General features: G+C 37.8%; 1 protein-coding gene across 4 annotated transcripts in view; it reads right to left on the bottom strand.

Annotated features, from left to right (window-relative positions):
- The window catches only part of LOC100883369 (protein turtle homolog B), a 613,440-nt gene that overhangs the window by 595,150 nt on the left and 5,337 nt on the right, over window positions 1-12,953 (bottom strand). The window lies entirely within an intron of this gene.

Genomic DNA, 12,953 nt, shown 5'->3' with positions numbered 1-12,953 from the left:
TTGGGGGTTTGGGAGATTTGGGATTTGGAGATTTGGGATTTGGAGGAGTTGGGATTTGGAGGAGTAGGGATTTGGAGGAGTAGGGATTTGGAGGAGTAGGGATTTGGAGGAGTTGGGATTTGGAGGAGTTGGGATTTGGGAAATTTGGGATTTGGGAGATTTGGGATTTGGGAGATTTGGAACTTGGGAAATTTGGAACTTGGGAGATTTGGAACTTGGGAGGTTTGGAACTTGGGAAATTTGGAACTTGAGAGATTTGGAACTTGGGAGATTTGGAACTTGAGTGATTTGGAACTTGGGAGATTTGGAACTTGGGAAATTTGGAACTTGGGAGATTTGGAACTTGGGAGATTTGGAACTTGGGAGATTTGGAACTTGGGAGAGTTGGAACTTGGGAGATTTGGAACTTGGGAGGTTTGGAACTTGGGAAATTTGGAACTTGAGAGATTTGGAACTTGGAAGATTTGGAACTTGGGAGATTTGGAACTTGGGAAATTTGGAACTTGGGAGATTTGTAGATTTGGAGGTTTGGAGATTTGTGGATTTGGAGATTTGAAGATCTATGAGTTTGTAGATTTGGAAATTTGAAAATTCAGAGATTTAGGCATTTAGAGGCTTGGAAGCTTATATGATTAGCCATTTGGAAATTTTGCAAAAATTAATTACCACAGAAGATTAACCCACTCAATAACAAACGAATCACACAGTATATTTCTTACCCCAGCAACCGATTAGATCTATGAAAAGTTTCCTAGGGAAATGTACGATCATTTCCCATGCGTTCCGAATCTGATATATTATCAAGCATAAGCGAACGCGTCTCGATTTTTGTGATCGATGTGGCTCGTTTACATATTAAACGCGTAATTTACGTGCACGCCCGTATTTCTGACTTGATATCGCGATATACCAGTCACCTCGTAATTCGCACGCAGGTGTTTTTGATTCTTGCGGCACGAACACGCTTCCTATTCTGCGTGTGCTCGCGTTACACGCCCGCACTTTTTCCGTCCACGTATATTGGATTTTGTTCTCGCGTATTTTATATCGCTGCACATTGCCGTCTGAGCTCTGTGCGCGATCAAAATCGTGAAAGAGTACAAGTTTTTATTCCTTTGTGTATTTTTTATTTTTGTGAGCGGTACAGGCGGTTGCAAGAATAATCCTAATTCCACATTTTTGCAATTTTTCCAGCTTCAAATTTCCTATTTTCCCAATTTCCCATTTTCCTATTTTTCCAGTTTTCCAGTTTCTCAGTTTTACAATTTCCCAGTTTCATAATTTCTCAAGCTTCAAATTTTCCACTCCCCCAATTTCTCAAGCTTCAAATTTCCCATTTCCCCAATTTCACAAGCTTTAAATTTCCCATTTCTCCAATTTCCCATTTCTCCAACTTCCCATTTCCCCAACTTCCCATTTCCCCAATTTCCCATTTCCCAATTTCTCAATCTTCAGATTTTCCATTCCCCCAATTTCTCAAGCACCAGATTTCCCATTTCCCAACATCTTAAGCTTCAGATTTCCCATTTCCCTAATTTCTCAAGCTTTAAATTTCCCATTTTCCTAATTTCTCATTTTCCCAATTCCACATTTCCCAATTTCCCATTCCCCAATTGCCTATTTCCCCAATTTCCCATTTCCCCAATTTCTCAAGCTTTAGATTTCCCATTTCCCCAATTTCTCAAGCACCAGATTTCCCATTTCCCAATTTCTCAAGCTTCAGATTTCCCATTTCCCTAATTTCTCAAGCTTTAAATTTCCCATTTTCCTAATTTCTCATTTCCGCAATTCCACATTTCCCAATTTTCCATGTCTCCAATTCCACATTTCCCAATTTCCCATCCCCCAATTTCCTATTTCCCATTTCCCCAATTTCTCAAGCTTCAAACTTCCCATTTCCCCAATTTCTCAAGCTCCAGATTTCCCATTTCCCAATTTCTCAAGCTTCAGATTTCCCATTTCCCTAATTTCTGAAGCATTAAATTCCCCATTTTCCTAATTTCTCATTTTCCCAATTCCACATTTCCCAATTTTCCATGTCTCCAATTCCACATTGCCCAATTTCCCATTCCCCAATTTCCTATTTCCCCAATTTCCCATTTCCCAATTTCTCAATCTTCAGATTTCCTACTTCCCCAATTTCTCAAGCTTCAAATTTCCCATTCCCTCAATTTCTCAAGCTTCATATTTCCCATTTCCCCAATTTCTCAAGCTACAGTTTTCCCATTTTCTCAATGTCTCAACCTTTAAATTTCTCATCTCCCCAATTTCTCAAGCCTCAAATTTCTCATTCCACCAATTTCCTATTTCTCAATTACTCAATTTCCCAATTTCCCACTTTTCACTTTTCCAACTTCCAATTTCCCCAAATTTAAAAAATGACAACTCACTAAAATTTGCAAGCCCACGCAATAGTCCCCTCGAAAACTTCCTCTGACAAAAATGTGTCATCTCGATAATAATCGAATCCGTAAAATTTGTGAACCCGATCCGCGGATCCCCAAAGGTGAAATGTTAGCAAAAGGGGTAAGTGTCTTTAAACCCCGCGTGGAACGCGTGACCCCCCTTTATAAAGTAGATACACAGTGAAATTTTCAACTCACGCTCATGACCGTGTTGGAATATGAAATGAACGTGAACGATCAGGAGTTTTTGGCATGGTGAATCACGTGTGTACACACACGTATAAGATAAAATGATGTGCCAAAGGGAAAAGGGGAAAAGGATCGGGCGGGAAAAGGCGACGGGGTGTACGCGAAGGAAGTGGCGCGCTCTGGCGGAAGTGGATGAATTGGCTCAAAGGTTATATGGTCTGAAAGCCCGAAAGAGGAGGATCCGGCACTCAGTGCGACATAGATTATTCATGTAATTCTGCACTCACTTTGCCTCGCGATCGATCAGTCACGGAACGATGCTCATCTGAATAATGAAATTCGAGGATTCCCTGTGCCGATGACGCGGCGACGAACGACACCGGGTATGCTAGCCTTCTCAGATTTTTCGAGTTTTCTCGATGCCCCCCTTTTTCGAATGCACAAACCGTGATCCGCTGAAGGATCGACGTGCTTTAAACCCGACACGTTCTATCGGAGAACGACGCTTAAGCATGTTACCCTCGATGTAATATTTACATTCGGTATCTCTATGCCTTTCGGTATACGGCCTCTCTCTCTCGATTTCACCTACTTTCTGCAAATCGTCCTCTCGTTAATTTACACATTTTTCGGGCTGCTTATGAATTCTCTCTTTTAAGGCGATCGACGTTTCGCATTGATGTGGAAAGGGGTGATTTAGGGATTTGGAAATTTGGGGGTTTCTTTCAAGATTTTTAGTTCGAGGGAATTAGAAATTTTGGGATTTGGGAGTAGGAGGGTTTTTAGGGGTTTAGAGATGTGAGAAGATGGATGTCGAGAGATTTGGAGATGCAGGAATTTTAGGGATATAATTTTGAGATAGGGAGTGGGGAATATAGGGATTTGGTAATTTAGAAATGTTGGGGTATAGGGAGTGGAGAATATAAAGATTCGATAATCTGGGGATTTGGTAATATTCGGATTTTGTAATCTAGGGATTCGGTAATCTAGGGATTTTGTAATATAGGAATTCGGTGATCTAGGGATTCGGTGATATAGGAATTTGGTAATCTAGGAATTAGGTCATCTAGGGATTTGGTAATATAGGAATTCGGTAATCTTGGAATTCGGTGATCTAGGGATTTGGTAATATAGGAATTTTGTAATCTAGGGATTCGGTAATCTAGGAATTCGGTAATATAGTAATTCGGTAATCTAGGGATTTGGTAATCAAGGAATTCGGTAATCTAGGAATTCGGTAATATAGTAATTCGGTAATCTAGGGATTTGGTAATATAGGAATTTTGTAATCTAGGGATTCGGTAATCTAAGAATTCGGTAATATAGTAATTCGGTAATCTAGGGATTTAGCAAACTAGGAATTCGGTAATCTAGGAATTCGGTAATCTAGGGATTTAGTAAACTAGGAATTCGGTAATCTAGGAATTCGGTAATCTAGGAATTCGGTAATCTAGGGATTTGATAATATACGAATTTTGTAATCTAGGGATTCGGTAATCTAGGAATTCGGTAATCTAGGGAGTTAGTAATCTAGGAATTCGGTAATCTAGGGATTTGGTAATATAGGAATTCGATAATCTAGAGATTTTATAATATAGGAATTTGGTAATCTAGGAATTCGGTACTCTAGGAATTTGATAATATAGGTATTTGGTAATCTAAGGATTTGGTGATCCCATATTTGACAAATTTGGTTTTGAATATATGAATCTAGGAAATATAGGAATCTAGGGAATTTTGGGCTCTGTAAATCTAGGGATTTTAAGCTCTAATTATTTTTAGACTTGTACATCTAAGTATTTGAGAATTTTGAAATTTTTGAATCTAGGGATATGATAATAATAATATTTAAAAGCTTGAAAATTTTTAAATGTAATACTTGAACAATTCAAATACAAAAATTAAAAACTCTGAGAACCAGAAATTTTGTAAGTTCAAAAGTTAGGTTAAGGTAACCTCTTTGATTTCAACCTAACCTCTATTTCTAAAGTTAGCTACACTCAAATGTAACTAACCCTAAAGTTACACAAAATGGTACAAAAACATTTCTCCATTGCTTCAATACAGAATATAAACTGCTATAAAGAACCTACTAAACTTACTGAACCTACTAAACCTACTGAACCTACTAAACCTACTGAACCCACTAAAAACCTTCCACCTTCCATCTTGAAAGACGAAAGATTCACCGAAAGAAACGATTCATCGACCGACAATGTACCAGTTGATTAGCAGAATGAACATCGATGGTTTACAGAGTAAGCGCGAATGAGTTACACGAAGGTTGTGATCGTACTCGCATAAATTGATTTGAAATTCATTGTCTACAGTACAGCAAAACAACGATCGGCAGCCGCATTAAGCTCCATGCAAATGAACATGGTACAGAATCACAGGACAATGTTCTACATTATCGTTTACATCGTTAATACCCGCTGCACCCTGTTCGACTCGATCCAGACATTCGACATCCTGATTTATTTTTAAGGAACGTCGCCAATGTAAATACGTACCGTTAATCGGGTACTAATTAAGCAAAATTTAGCTTCGATTAGATTGGAGGCAAACGGAAGAAAGGTCTTTTTTTGGGGAAAGGTTTTAGAAGAAGATGAATGACATGTAGGTTTGCTGTATGTGGTTTGTTATAGAATTGTATGTAAGATGTAATGATTTTGTCTGGAGACATTTTGTTGTAAAAATATTTCTCGTGCTTTTCATACCCTTCTTTATAGCGTATTTGTTTGATATTTCAAGCACGGTCATTGGAAATTTAAATTATTAATTATTTTATCGCTGGACGGCGCGAGTTTCTGTGAAAATATTGGCCAGATACGTATTTGAGGACTTTGTATATGAGTTCTTGTATTTTTGTTTACTTTGAGATCGTGAGAATTTATGACGGGGTAAATATTTTGAGTTTAAAGGTAATGAAGATGTGTTATAGCAAGATATGTTATGCAAGATTTATATAAAAAAATGTATTATGCAAGATTTATATAACAAGATATATTATGCAAGATTTATATAACAAGATATACATATTATGCAAGATTTATATAACAAGATATACATATTATGCAAGATTTATATAACAACATATATTATGCAAGATTTATATAACAAGAGATATTATGCAAGATTTATATAACAGGATATATTATACAAGACTTATATAACAAGACATATTATGCAAGATTTATATAATAAGATATGTTATACAAGACTTATATAGCAAGATATATTATACAAGACTTATATAACAAGACATATTATGCAAGATTTATATAACAAGATATGTTATACAAGACTTATATAGCAAGATATATTATACAAGACTTATATAACAAGATATATTATGCAAGATTTATATAACAAGATATGTTATACAAGACTTATATAGCAAGATATATTATACAAGACTTATATAAGAAGATATATTATGCAAGATTTATATAACAAGATATATTATGCAAGATTTATATAACAAGATATATTATACAAGACTTATATAACAAGATATATTATGCAAGACTTATATAACAAGATATATTATGCAAGACTTATATAACAAGATATATTATGCAAGACTTATATAACAAGATATATTATGCAAGATTTATATAACAAGATATATTATGCAAGATTTATATAACAAGATATGTTATACAAGACTTATATAGCAAGATATATTATACAAGACTTATATAACAAGATATATTATGCAAGACTTATATAACAAGATATATTATGCAAGATTTATATAACAAGATATATTATGCAAGATTTATATAACAAGATATATTATGCAAGACTTATATAACAAGATATATTATGCAAGATTTATATAACAAGATATATTATGCAAGATTTATATAACAAGATATGTTATACAAGACTTATATAGCAAGATATATTATACAAGACTTATATAAGAAGATATGTTATACAAGACTTATATAACAAAATATATTATACAACACTTTTATAACAAGATATATTATACAAGACATCTGATATTAAATCTGATATTAAACAGAACGCATGTACGTTGAGGGTTAGACTTCACCCTCTCTCCTGCAAAAGCCCACTGCAAGGGTGTTGCATCAATTAGATTCAAAGTTAAAATTAACAAGTACCATAATACAGACCTGCGACAATTAGATTTAAAGTTAACACGATAACAAGAACTATAACACCGACATTCGCACTTAAACTAAAAGTCAACATGGCCCATCGGGCAATAAAAGCCCTCCACCCCTGCAACCTCTATTTTCGCGAAGAAAGAGGAATGATAGATTTTAAAAACTAGAGCTGAAAGAAAATTTCGAACGTCGTAAACATAGTACGGCGTATTAAACGACCCGAAACAATTCCGACCGGAAGCGTGTCGCCGTAAAAGCGTAACGACTTCTTCAAATACACACGGTCTAATAAACGAGCATCCAGCAATTCAGCATCGAATTTCCAACTTGTTGTTTTTTTCCATAAATTCATTTAGCCCGGTCCTTACGTCCCAGCCGTTTACAGGGGGTAACAATAAAACTTCAGTTAAAAACAATTATTTATCCGAGTCCCTGTTCCGAGCAATGAGGGAAAATGAGTCGAAGTTATAAATATCGTGGCGGGCTACGACCGTATTTCTAGCCGCGCTATAGGGAGGATAAAAGAGGAAGATCTACGAGGACAGAACAGTCCACCGGCGCAGAAAGAAAAATAAATCTATTTCTTTTTTTTTCCCCCCGTCCATTTTCATCCCTTTTGTCTCGGTCGCAACCGCCGCTCGCGAAATCACGGTGTCGCGTTTAAGTTACCGGACGTGATTAGAACAAAATCCGCCAGAAATACGATACAACCTCTTTCTTCCTTTCATTTTCTCCTATCCGCGTTCTTGATATACTCGCCGCCCGACAAAAGCGATAACAACCTGGATGATACATTTGTATTAAGCTTTTTACCTCGGCCCATCGCGCTGAAATATTTCCGCTTTGCGCTACGCGGCGCGCGTTTGTCATCCTCCTTGGATTTTTCGTTCCAACGAATTTGTTGACGTTGCTGGTTTATGGAGGAAATCGGTAATGAGAATTCACGATATTAACGGAGTTTCTACGAATTTGCGATATTTTTATAGGCTCTTATGTAGGACACGAACTTGTAATTTACTTTTTGTTACATCTTTTTTGTTTGCAATAATTGATTATTATGTATGATGTTTCTCTATTGTTATTGTTGTATATTTCTCTGTCAAAATTACTGTGCAAGGAATAACTCAGTATTTTATTTATTAGTCAGGTATTTTTAGACGGCAATAAGTAAATGTTTGATAAAGTCGAATGGAAGGTGTTTGACACAAGAAGATGGCCGGCAAGAAACAAGATGGCCGTCAAAAAGTATGATGGCCGTCAAGAAACAAGATGGTCGTCAGGAATCATGATGGCCTTCAAGAACCAAGATGGCCGCCAAAAACCAAGATGGCCGTCAAGAACCAAGATGGCCGTCAAGAATCATGATGGCCGTCAATAAGCAAGATGGCCACTAAGAACCAAGATGGCCGTCAAAAACCAAGATGGCGGCCCAGAATCAAGATGGCCGCCAAGAACCAAGATGGCGGCCCAGAACAAAGATGGCCGCCAAGAACCAAGATGGCCGTCAAGAACCAAGATGGCCGCCAAAACCAAGATGGCCGCCAAAAACCAAGATGGCCCCAAAAAATCCAGATGCTCCCCAAAAAACCAGACCGCCCCAAAAAAACAAGATGGCCATAAACAAGTGCATTAAATCATAAAATCTATCCTAGTGAAAAATGTCCTATGTCGTTAAACGATTACAACGTGTAAACGAATACAATTGTGTCGTTAAACGTCGTACACCACTCCCCGCAAAAAATGAATTGATCGAAAGGTCCCGAAGGGTTGCAGCGAGCGTTGCAGCTTGCGATCGTCTCCAATTTCCGAACTTGTCCCTGGAGACTCCTCCCAAACCCATCACTACCTCGTAACTAACAATCGCGACGAGTTTCTCACTTTCCCTGAACAACATACGTTTCAACTGGACCCTTGTTTCCCTAGAAGGCACTTTTATTATACTATCGATAAAAACAGTTAAAAATGGCGATCGAACGTTATGGTCTCGAGTTTCAAGGGTTGCAGTTGGTACAGGTAACGCTGGTGTATAATATCCGTCTGGTGAACCGCACATTGTGACTCAGTGATCCGGTACAATGTTAACCAGTTTGTATGTACAAGCTGTTTCATTGGAGAGGGTCGTTTCTTAAACTATGGGGTGCACTCTCTTGTGAGAAAGGAGCTCGTTCATTTTTGTGTGCTTGAAGTAAATCTTGGAACTGCTCTTTTTATACATTGTTTATTGGAGAAATAAATTATGTGTTAACACAATTTTTATTTGACATTCATGTCTTGAGTACGAGACTATTATTCGCTTTCGACTTTGAAAAATAGCATGAACTTGAAAATGAAGCTGGAGGTTCTTAAAGTTAGTCAAACCTTTAAAATTCCTAAATTTAAAAAATGGTGCCATAGTATCATTATCCTATTATTCATTGCCATAGTATCTATATGTCCTACTATTTTATAGTATCATTGCCATTATGGTCGAATAAAAGTGAAATAGTGCTGCAGTAGTATAATAGCATACAGAGAAAGTGAAATAGTAATATGAAGTGAGCAGGAAGTAGCTGAGCAGTATGCTGAAACATGGAACAGTAATAATGAAATAGTAACAACAGAATGAATAAGGAAGTAGTAACAGCAGAATAATAAAACAGTGAAGGAGTAAAGTGGTAATGCAATAGTATTCATACTATAAATAATACTATAATTAGTATAGTAACCTAGTAGGGGATTGGACCAGTATCGATGAAACCCTAAAGGAATAATGAAGTAATACCATAACAAGAGAGTTCACATACTTAAAGTTCAACCTCGTTAATTAACAAATAAGTAAAGTGGTAATGCAATAGTATTCATACTATAAATAATGCTATAATTAGTATAGTAACCTAGTAGGAGATTGGACCAATATCAATGAAACCCTAAAGGAATAATGAAGTAATACCATAACAAGAGTGTCCACATACTTAACCTCGTTAATTAACAAATAACCTGTTACAACCCTATGTAACCTAACCCTAACTTGTACAGCCACCGTTAGCTGAAGAACGTAATGTACATTAGCAATGATAATCAACGAATCGTCACCATGAATCTCTGTGAACTCCCCCGTAATATTGTTCATTTCTTATGAAACACCATGTATGAACGTCTCCACCCGCGCAGCCTCAAACCACCGACCTCCAGGTTTGTCCACGCTATACACTTTCGACTAAAGTAGTAATGAACGCGTTCTGCAGTTTGCACTCGGCGCGACCCCACCATTATTACATTGCTCGAGCTAAATAAATTATTCCGACGTGCTACCCCCGTGGCTTTCGTCCTATCGTTGCATACGGGAATACACACGTGCGCGCGCGTATACGTGCACGACACACGTGCACGCGTGCATCCTCGTTCGCGTATCAGCTCCGAATACTCGGCCATTCTTACTCCCTGCTACGTGACCGATCTTCTCTTGTCAACGCTATCGTAGTCTCTGGTTGCGGTAATTACGACCCGGTGAAAGCTGCTTATGATGCATGGCTTCGATCAATGTGTCACGTGTGAACGTCTGCACCTTTTGGTTACTGCTCGATCAAAATCTTTGATCTTTTCCTTGAGCTTTGATCATTTTTAGGTATCTGGACAAGCCTATAGGACAATTGTTCAGGTACATGAAAATGATAAAAGTTGTTCTACTCAAGTAAGCAGAAAAAGATCAAAGACTTTGATCAAGCAGTAAGCAGAAGGTCCGGATGTTTACGCGTGAGACAAGCCTATAGGACAATTTGGGGGACATGTGGTCATTTGTGAACTTGGAGTTTATTTCTGTAACATGTTTCTACATTCTAGATCGTTTGGAACGTTCATAAGGATTGATTAAACTGATCCTGATGCTCTTTATTCTTAGATTATTGGATCCTTGATATGTGGACCTCCAGAGTACTGCGGTAGCTAAATACCCTAAATCTCCACATGCATACATCAGCATGTGGATCACTATGTTGCTGGACCTCTATGACACATAGGACCTATGTCCACACCTATACTTAGCAGTACACACCTATACTTCTAGATCATAATATTACCACATTCTGGACAATTGTCCTATAGGTCAAGCCTATCCAGAGTCCTGCGGTAGCTAAATACCCTAAATCTCCACATGCATACATCATCATGTGGATCACTATGTTGCTGGACCTCTATGACACATAGGACCCTATGTCCACCCCTATACATAGCAGTACACACCTATACTTCTAGATCACAATATTACCACATTCAAATAGCTTGGTATCTCTAAGTCCAGATATCCTTTGAACCGACATCTCTCGACCCCCATATCCTAGACTCCAATGACTGAAGATTCTAATATTTCTAGATTCTAATATCCCGAGTCCAATATTCTCACATCTATGTACTTACCGAAATTCCTATACTCTCAAATTCATGTATCCGTAGACCCCAATATTCCTAGATTTCAATATTTGTAGAATCCAACATCTCTAGATCCCAATATCCTACTCCCAATACTCCCAAATCCACATCCACCCAAATCCTTATACTCTCAGATCCACATCCACCCAAATCCCTATACTCTCAAATCCATATTCACCCAAATCCCTATTCTCTCAAATCCATATCCACCCAAATCCCTATTCTCTCAAATCCATATCCACCTAAATCCCTATTCTCTCAAATTCCTGTATCCATAAACCCCAGTATCCCTAGATCTCAATATCCATAGAATCCAACCTCCCTAGATTCCAATATCCTAACTCCCAATACTCCCAAATCCACATCCACCCAAATCCCTATACCTTGTGTATCCACCGATCCCCATCGTGTATCCACCTATCCACACACGAATGTGTCCACCAACGCCACATCCCTAGATACCGATATCTCCAACATCGGACATCAGTCCCTAGATGCCTATATGTCCAGCACGGAACGTGTAATTCACGTTTGAAGTACCATCGGATGTCGGTCTTGTACCTCCGCGGTTAACTGCACCATCCGTAAGACAATAATCGGTAGGGTAATTATATTAATCACGGATGGGGGTCAAACGCGACCAACTGACATGTGCTGGCGTGCATACGATAGTAAATACATAGACCGCCGTAGTAAAAGGGGGGTGCCGTTCGTGCGGAATACATATACACCGGGGGTTGTGTCGTGCTAGCTACGTAACTCACCAGGATATTGGATACTCTGTTATCATAGTAAACCTCCCATCCCTCAGCCAACCCGGTGACGACGTAATTATCTCTAGTAATTAAAGTACACACCTACTTTGCTCGATATTGGCTCTTTAGAGCCTGCCGCGGACGAAGGGCGCGGAATTATGGAAATCGTAAACAAGCAACCACCGCTCCCATCGAAACGATCCTGAACAACGAACTCGGATCAAATCGTGCTCGCCGAGCAGTTCAGCAAATAACCAACTCGATTCCGTTATGCTCTTCTCGGCGTCTTTTGTATTTAAGGGAAATGCGATTGATAGCGGCTTACGTCAAATTGTCTTTAGAACTTTAAGTACTTGAATTATTGCTTAACCCTTGCATTCGGAAGGAGATGCTGAGTGGTCAGTATTTGAAATATGCAATTTTTAGCTAATTTTATAAAACACATGTGATAGATGTGGTAAAACAGACAGACTGGAAATTGTTGGGACTCATAACCTTGAAGGAATTTGTTTTTAATTAGACAATTTTATAGTTGTTGTTGCAGGAAAAATATCTTCGAGTGCAGAGGGTTAATATCGCTATTACAGGATGCTGAAATATTAATGTTCTGTTCATAGTAAATGTTACATAGTGGTGATAGGAATAGAGATTGATTATAGAGTGACTGTATTAACCCTTCGACTTATAATATCGTATCTTGACGCACTTCGGTGCGTCATGAATAATTTGCACATTTTCAAATTCAAAATACACCTAATATTTCAATATTCCTTATTTGTCTCAACTTTGCAGCAATTAGTGATTTGACTGCTTAGAAAATTGTAGGATCAGTCTTGCTCTATAAATGATTTTAGCAGTATGGTTCAAAAAAAGAATTTGTTAAAATTTTTCGACATTCCATACGAAATTGACGGAGTTAAAAAAAATATTTTAAAATAGCTCAATTCTTCGTGAATAAAACAAAAAATAATTTAGCTAAATCGGTTAAGTAGTTTCCTAGAAAAAAAATTCGTAAGTGAAGCCTGTTTATAAATTAATACATGGTGTGTCACAACTAG

The sequence above is a fragment of the Megachile rotundata genome, chromosome 10 (genome assembly GCF_050947335.1).
Source record: "Megachile rotundata isolate GNS110a chromosome 10, iyMegRotu1, whole genome shotgun sequence".
NCBI lineage: Eukaryota > Metazoa > Arthropoda > Insecta > Hymenoptera > Megachilidae > Megachile > Megachile rotundata.
The sequence above is the reverse complement of the archived record's forward strand: the minus strand, read 5'-3'. Positions and strand labels throughout refer to the sequence as shown.